The following is a 9,153-nucleotide window of genomic DNA, read 5'->3' on the forward strand; positions in this document are numbered from 1 at the left end:
ATACAATAATTTAATCAAATAAATTTGAAAATAGAAAAAAAAAATAAATTAAGTTATACTGGAACTCAAAATAAGGTTAAAGCTTTGGAAGATGAAATAACTATAATCAAAAATCAAAAGTGTACATGTTTCTTAACACCAACCTCGCTTCCGCTCGTGAATGAAAACCTAATCCTCGAAGTTAAGGATCATTTCGAACGCGAAAAAAATATCATAATGGTGGGTATTTCCGAAAAAATTGATAACAGCTGTAAAAATAGGCGTCAACATGATGAGACTAAAATAATAGATCTAATATCACCACTTTATGATAACTGTCCTAAACCAATTAAAACAATGCGCCTGGGAAAATAAATTCCTAATAAGTCGCGACCTATAAAAGTATTTTTTAATAATACGAACATCCCAAAATACCTTCTCTGCAACTAGCACAAATTACCGGATGGCATAAAAAATATATATCCTGATCCCACACAAAAACTATTCATGCAACAGTTGAGACACGAATTGCTCACACACACACGAACTGCTAATGGCGAGAAAGATCTTATTATAAAGTATATATATATATATATATATATTAAAGTGAAACAAACAGCATATTTTATATTACATAAAACTTATAAACCTTAAATAACACACATGCCAATACAGTTTCCACAAATAATTAATCTACAAGTGAACATATATATAAAAGAGATAAAACAGGTAAATTAAATGTATGGTAATTAAAAAAAAAACAAAAAAATTAAAATAGCAAGTGTAAAAATGTATATAAACCAAACTTATATCATGTGAAATATGAAAAAGGAAAAAAAAAAAGTTAATAACAAATCTTAATCTAATTATTTTTAAGTATCGAGTTAAACTTACTGAGACCGCTGCTGAACAAGTCTATGTGGTTATATTTATCATTATAGTTGCTACACGATCTTACTATAAAACTATTTTTGTAATAATTTGTTTTTTGATTTGGAGTTGCGAAAGTGGCTTTGTACCGAGCACTTAAGCGAGGATAGTTAAATAATATTTTATTTAGGAGATAAGGCGAATCTATAAGGCTGTTAATAATTTTAAATAGAAACAATTGGTCTCTATGTTCTCGTCTAGTTTTCAAGGACAGTGAAGTAGGCAAATTGTGACCAAATTTATATTTTAATTTTTTAAGAAATTTATTTTGAATTGTTTCGATTGCTTGAATATACTTAGCATAACATGGATTCCATACAGTCGATGCATATTCCAAGTGTGACCGAACGTAAGCATTATAAAGTATAATGTGTGTATTAGGGTTCCTAAAGTCAGTACCTTGCCTTGAGATGAAGCCCAACATTTGGTAAGATTTTAAAGTAACTTTTTCAATATGCTTATCGAACACGAGTTGGCTATCAAGGTGTACACCAAGATCCCGTACCTCAGTTACCCTTCGCAATTTAATACCAAACATTGAATAACTGAAAGAATGTTGCATTTTTTTTCTTGAAAATGTTATAATACAACATTTAGCCAAATTTAGTTGTAAACCATTAGATTTGCAGTACTGTCCTAACCTATTTAGATCATTGTGGAGTTCGATACAATCCTGGTTATCTCTTATAACTTTGAAAATTTTTGTATCATCGGCATAGAGTAAAAACTGTGAGTTTAAGAAGCAGCATGTTAAGTCATTGATAAAGACGTTAAATAATAAGGGACCAAGGTGGGAACCCTGAGGCACACCGGATGTTATAGGTACAAAAGTAGAAGTAAACCCTTTAACTGCGACAGCTTGAGTACGATCACGAAGGTAGGATGTCAACCATCGCAAAAGATCGCCGTGTACACCAATGTTATCTAGTTTTTTTTGCAACAGATTATGAGAAATTTTATCAAAAGCTTTCGAATAATCGGTGTACACGGCATCCACCCGGTGACCATCCTCCATAGCTTTCAATACTATATCAAGAAATTCGCAAAGATTTGACTCAGTTGAGCATTTATTGATGAATCCATGTTGATTTGGTATAAGTAAAGGCCTTAATAACGGAAACAAGGTATCGAAAATAATTTTCTCAAACATCTTAGGAATCACAGACAATTTTGAAATGCCACGGTAGTTTTTAACATTATTTTTATCGCCTTGTTTAAAAATAGGTGTGATTAAAGATTTCTTCCACTCCTGTGGCATACAACCCGTGTTCAAGGACTTTGTAAAGAGAATAGTTAAAGGAGTGCAAAGTGCCTTGCTGCGACCATCTGTTTCTCTCTCTTTGTTACTAGTAATCTCTACTTTGTTACTAGTAATCTCAATTGAATTTATTATTGTCTGATTGCAAGAGTTGTTAGACGACATGATCGACATGGACCCTGAATCCAATTCAAAAACAATTAAAAAAGTGATTAAACATATTCGAGATATGTTGTCCATCAGAACTGAATTCATTATTATAATATAAAGTATCCGGCAGACTGTTATGACCTTTCTTTATGAAAGTCCAGAAATGCTTAGAATTAAAATATATATTCTGTTCTGCTCGCTCTACGAATAAGTTGTAACAATCCGTTTCAATATTTTTTGTTTGAGCCCGAAGGTCCGAAAATTTATTGTAATCATATATTCGTCCATAAATTTTCCACTTCCTATGCCATTTTAATTTTTTATTTATTAAGGTATTTAGTGTCCGAGAGTACCAATAAGGATATTTATTGTTTTCAGTAATCACTTTTGATGGAATAAAATGTTGTATGATCTGGTCCACGATTTGATAAAACATATCAACTGCTTCGGTTATATTTTTATTATTTAACTGAAGCTCCCAATTAACTTTGTTTAATTCAGCACTAACAACCTCATAGTCAGCCTTATTATATAAACTAACAATACGCCTATTAGGTCTTAAATTCCTTTCAATTGAACAAATATCTATCATAAGACAGAGAGCAGGGTGGTGGGCATCCTCTGGTTCAGATAAAGGGGCGGTACGAGATACATCACAGTGTAAATTTGAAAGAATTAAATCCAATAACCTACCGTTTACATTAAGAACGTCATTAAACTGACACAAGCCTGTAAAATTTATAAATGCAGATAACTGATATGTTATAACATCCACAGAAGGATTTGAAATATTAAAAGAGCTGTTATCATCACTATATAACCAAACCGATTTACTTATGTTAAAATCACCCACCATCACAATGTCTTGACATGGATGGTGAATAATTAAGTCAGAAACAAACTCGAAAAATTCCAATTGTGACTCAGCCTGGTAACAATTTTGTTTAAAATAGCAACAGAAAAGAAATATTGACTTATGTGGTAAATTGTGCCGCAATATAATTTTTAAGTATGTAATATCGACATGAGGATGGGTTGGTGAAAATTCTTTAATACACATGTCTACAGAAAATTCCTTACGAATAGCTATTAATGTTCCACCCCCTCTCTCCATATCAAGACAGTCATATTTACGGTCATTACGATCCTAGTTCGAGGAATGCAAAATAATGAAATATGTTGTCTAGGCATTCTAGATGGGACGTTAATACCAATTAAACAGAGAAGTTGGGAACAATCTATTTTATTGTTTAAAAGTTTGTGCAAAAAGGTCATGTCAATGAGTTGTCTGCGGCCGGACAATGGCAACATTCGGTACTCCCTCAAACTATCAACGTAGTTCCTACCACAAGAATTACCACCAAAACGATACGAAAGGAACTTTGTGAATTTTTTTTGGATCCTTTCAATCCTATCAACATGTACTTTGTATTGTGGTGACCACACAACCGAACAATATTCGAGTTTGCTTTGAACATAACAGTTGTAGAGAGTAATGACTGTTGAGGTCTTACGGAATTCCTTTCCCCTTCTTATTACATATCCTAGACTCCTCCAAGCTGCTTTAACAATATGGTCTATGTGTTCTGTGAACTGCACTTTTGGGTCAAAAATTACACCAAGATCACGAACAGTGTCAACCTCTTTAACAACAGCATTAAGTATTTTGTATTCACTTTTTATAGATTGCTTCTTCCTTGTAAATTTCATGTAAAAGCATTTGTTTATATTTAAATTCATGCTGTTAGCTACACACCAGTCAACAAGAGACTCGATATCCCTTTGAAGAAGTAATACATCGGATTGAGCGTCAACTGTACGAATTAGCTTTAAATCATCCGCGTAAAGAAAAAAATTACTATATTTAAATTTAGAGCATAGACTGTCTATAAATATGTTGAAAAATACAGGACCCAGATTGGACCCCTGTGGTACCACGGAGTGCGCAATAAATGACTCAGATTTGACTCCATCAATCACAACGCTCGAAGGTCTCAACCGTAGGTATGAACCACACCACTTCAGTAAACTATCCGTTATACCCAACGATCTAAGTCTTTCCAGCAATATATTATGATTGACTTTGTCAAAGGCCTTTGAAAAGTCTGTGTAAATTGCGTCTACCTGCGCTCCTTTGTCTAAGTTCAGAATTATTTCGTGGACGTATGTTATTAAATTTGTGTTCGTAGATCTCCCAGATATAAAACCGTGTTGATGTATACTGAGATACGGTTTGACATAGATAGAAATATGTTGGCAAACCAAAGATTCGAAGACCTTTGACATTGTCGACAAAATAGAGATTGGGCGATAATTATCCACTGACTCCAGCTTACCGCCCTTATGAATGGGAACAATTCTAGCTTCCTTCCACTTATCGGGAAAGACGCCTGTATTTAAAGAGACATTGTAGATGACATACAATGGGAATGACAGCACTTCAGCACAGTGAACTAAGAAAATCGGGGGAATATCATCGGGACCCGATCCTTTACGAGTGTCGAGCCCTTTCAGCTTTTTTCCAATATCTTCCTGTGAAAGACGAATATTCCCAATGCAAGTTTTGGGTTCTTCACTTTCACGGATAATAATATTGTTATACTCGTAAACCGACGAAAAATGAGTGGCAAACAGGTTTGATATGTCATTTTTGTTTTCCGCTACAAAATCACCTAAGACCATCCTTGTCGGATATAAACTGTTTCTATTGCGTGTGTTTTTTATGTGGGTCCAAAAATATTTAGGGTTTTTGGATATGGCGTCTTCGACAGACTCTATGTAATTGTCGTAGCATTTTTTCATTAAATTTTCACACTCTCTTCTGAGATACTTAAATTCGACTAAGTCAAGAGGATTGTTATACTTTTTCACTTTAATGCGGTACTTATTTTTTCTTTTTAATGTGTTAATTAAGTTATAAGAAAACCAAGCCGGGTACAATGTTTTTGATTTTTGTTTTTTTGGGACATGAAGTTTAATAATATTTGAAAGTTTTGCAGAAAATATATCAAGCATTTTATTGACATCACTAAAAGAATCTTGGAATTCACTCAACCAGTTGACACTGTCAAGAGAAGATATAACTTTCTCATAATCCGCTTTAAAAAAGTTGTATTTATTCACTGACGTGTTTCGAGAGTTGGATAGCTTGTGAGGAGTTTTTATACTTACATCGATATTCAAAGCAGGGTGCAAAGACTCGACTTTACGAATAGGTGAGAAGCATTCCTCCACTTTGATGTCACTGTCGTTTCTGTCGTAGAGTACTAAGTCAAGCACTTTATTTTTATTGTTTTTTACACAATTAAATTGAAAAAGGGAGTTGAAATTTAAAAAATCGATAAAGATACTATTTAAAGCACTATTATTGCCATTAATACTACTACCAGAATCCGTCCAAATTATGCTAGGTAAATTGAAATCACCAACCAACAAGAAAGAATTATTGTCATTTCGAAGTGCGGGTATAGTACTGTTCACTTTGCTGACAAATGCCTCTAGGAGTGGAATATTTACGGGAGGCGGCAGATACACAGTGCACACATGTAAAGTCTGTCTATATCTGCCCACCCCCATCTGTATCGAGACCCATAAATCCTCGCAATCGCTTTCCAAATCCATGCTACGACTGGAGAAGTATTTATTGGAAACCGCTATGAGGACTCCACCTCCAGACTTTTTGTGGGATGACCTAATACTAGTTTCGCGGTCCCTGCGATAAATTGTATATCTACTATCAAAAACTTCAGAGTCAAGGACACTACCATTCAGCCAAGTCTCCGTCAGCAGTACAAGGTCAAAGTTGTTGTTCAAAACCTGGTTACGTACATCTTGCATATCTGTGTTAATTCCCCTAATATTTTGATAATAACAATTTAAAACAGTGAATATTATAGTAATAATAAAATAAAAAACAAGCGTTGTACAACAATATTACTTATAGCTATTTAAGATTCTTAAGAACTTCACGATTTTTAATATATACGTATTCCGACTTGTCCGACTTTCGCATAAAGATTCGTCCATTTTTTGTCCATACGAAGCGGTATCCAAGTTTTTTAGAATACAGTCTTGCTTCAGCGTGAAGCGCTTTAACCGCCGGCGCTAGATGCTCGCATATGTACACAGGCCTCTTAACACCTCCGATTCCCAAATGACTTGTGTTTAATTTATCGAAAATTGTTTTAGCTTTCCTATTAAACTCCATCGACGCAGCAAGGAAAGTATCCCGGACACGCGGAGTGCTGAACTTCACCAAAATAGACCTTGGACGCGTTTAATCTTTATTTAATTTCGCGACTCGAGTACACGTTATAACGTCTTTTTTGTCTAATTCGCTTTTAATTACCGATGCTATTTGGTTTTACGTAGTAATTAGGTTCTCATTTTTGAATTCCGGTACGCACTGCACCTCAACGTTACAGGCCCGAGATTGCTGTTCCATTAGTGATAGTCGCGATTGCAAGTCGTTTACGTCAGTTCGAAGACGGTTATTTTCTTGTTCTAGATTTTTTATACTTTCAAATTTGAGATCCATTTCTTGCTTAACGTCCTCATATTTACGTTCCAGGAATTCAATAGAAGTATTAATTGCCGCCATATTATCTAGCACTTTTTGAAATTTGTTTTCAATTTGCTCCAACATGTCTTTTCTATATATGTCGAATACGACTTTGAGCTCCTCGCGCACGACGTCGCGGACTTCCTGCATCGAGACATTTGATGTAGTAATAATTTGGTCTTTATTGTCTTTAGTTCTGGTAGTAACATTGTCATAATCTGACATATATTTTTTAGGCATGACCGGCGCGGTGTTTATTACAAATACCAGATTCTCTTGTTTTTAATTATTTGACCTTTTTCTTTTTACTTTTAATTTTACTATCAAAATATAAAGTTCAATTATAAAATGTTTTAGAATTTGGTGGAATTGAACTCGGGTTTGTCGGAGTATGGATTAAACGTGCAACCGTTAGGTCAGCGTCAGATTCCTTCAATTAATGAATTTATCGAACTTATTTTAAACTGTTATTGATCATTGACTAATATTCTATCACTTTTGATTTTAACAAAGTTTCCACACAAATAACTTTACTATGTACTATCTATTTTATCACTGTAATGTTATTTTATTCAAAATTCACTTAGATATGGTCCATACACTAGTAACTTTAGAACTTTGGGGTACTTTAAAAATTATAATAAGCCAGGGATTACCGACTACTGTATGAGAAGAGAAATCACTGATATTCCCGTGATATGCAGATAAGACACACTGCACAACAATAACACACAATGATCGTCAAAGGTTTCCCTTAATCACTTAACTTAAATGCGAAATCATATACTTTAAATATTCTTAAAATTGAAATTATGCGGAGCAAGTGTGTACACTGACATGTCACTCTATGACGATAGATTAGAAGTAAGATATAATGCAAAGAATTACATAAAAAATACAAGAATATAAAAAATATAACGATTGCCTATAATAAATTAAGTAAGTACAAAAAATATTAAATAACGAGTTAACGCCTATGAGATTTTTTTTAAAGATTCCTCAGATGTAATGTGGAGTACCGGCGAGTTATCTGTTCTTCGTACCATAATCGTGCAATTCCGGACCCAACAATAGACATAACCTTTTTCCTTAGAAAGACGTTTGGCTTCTCTCAATAATGCTTTGTTACGCGTGGAGAGGTGATCATTAACATATATTTGATTTTGCAGCCCTGGAAATCCAATGTCAGACGCCTTGATGCTTCCTAATTTGCGAAGTGATGACAAGAAATCATCCTTTTTATATCGAGCCTGCATCTTCACAATAATAGGTTTAGGCTTTTTAATGTCCAAATCATTTTTGGTGACTACTCGAGTAACAAAGTCAATGTCAGTATCAGGGCACAATTTAAAGTTTGATCTTTCAGCAAGTAATTTAACTATATTTATTAAATTCTCACCCTTTTTTTGAGGTATGCCATTAATCTGTATATTAGAAAACCGAACCCATTGCTCATTCTTACTGTGGCTTTCCTTTAAGTCCTTGATCAATGTCTTTAAGTTATTTAATTCCGCTTGCAGACTATGGATTTTAGATAATTCGACCTCAAAATTATCTATTCTTTCATTAGCACTTTTTACAGATGACTCGATGTTTACAATTCTTTCAGTCCACTTCTTGACCGTATCAGTAACTTTTTTCAATTCATCAGTTATAAAAGTTTTGAATGACTCGATAGTTGAGCTTAATCTATTAAAACGCTCATCGAAATGAGACATTAAAGAGTTTGCATCAACGTTTAAAATAGGATGTTGAGATATTAAAGGTATACTCACTATTATTGCGAATAAAACCAATAAAAAAAAAATCTAACAAGCACAGTAAAACAAAACGCAGAAAAATTTAAAAAATGAAACCAATAAAAGAAATAAATGACCACATTATAAAAAATGCGACGATATTCCCTTACACTCGTCATCACTACCATTATTTTATGCCAAAGTGCGTAGTATTCGCAAACATGGTAAGCTCGATGAGATAAAGTGTAAATATACTTAAAGCGATACCGAAATCAATGCAAACACCGAAATGTTCATTATATCTCATTTTAAGTAAATGTTAAATTCTTATCTATACTAATATTATAAAGCTGAAGAGTTTGTTTGTTTGCTTGTTAGAACGCGCTGATCTCAGGAACTACTGGTTCGAATTGAAAATTATTTTTTGTGTTGAATAGACTATTTATCGAGGAAGGCTTTAGGCTATATAACATCACGCTGCAATAATGCAAAATGTGAAAAAAACGGGGAAAAATATTCATCCTTGAGGGCTTCCG

The sequence above is a fragment of the Danaus plexippus genome, chromosome 19 (genome assembly GCF_018135715.1).
Source record: "Danaus plexippus chromosome 19, MEX_DaPlex, whole genome shotgun sequence".
In the NCBI taxonomy this organism is placed as follows: domain Eukaryota; kingdom Metazoa; phylum Arthropoda; class Insecta; order Lepidoptera; family Nymphalidae; genus Danaus; species Danaus plexippus.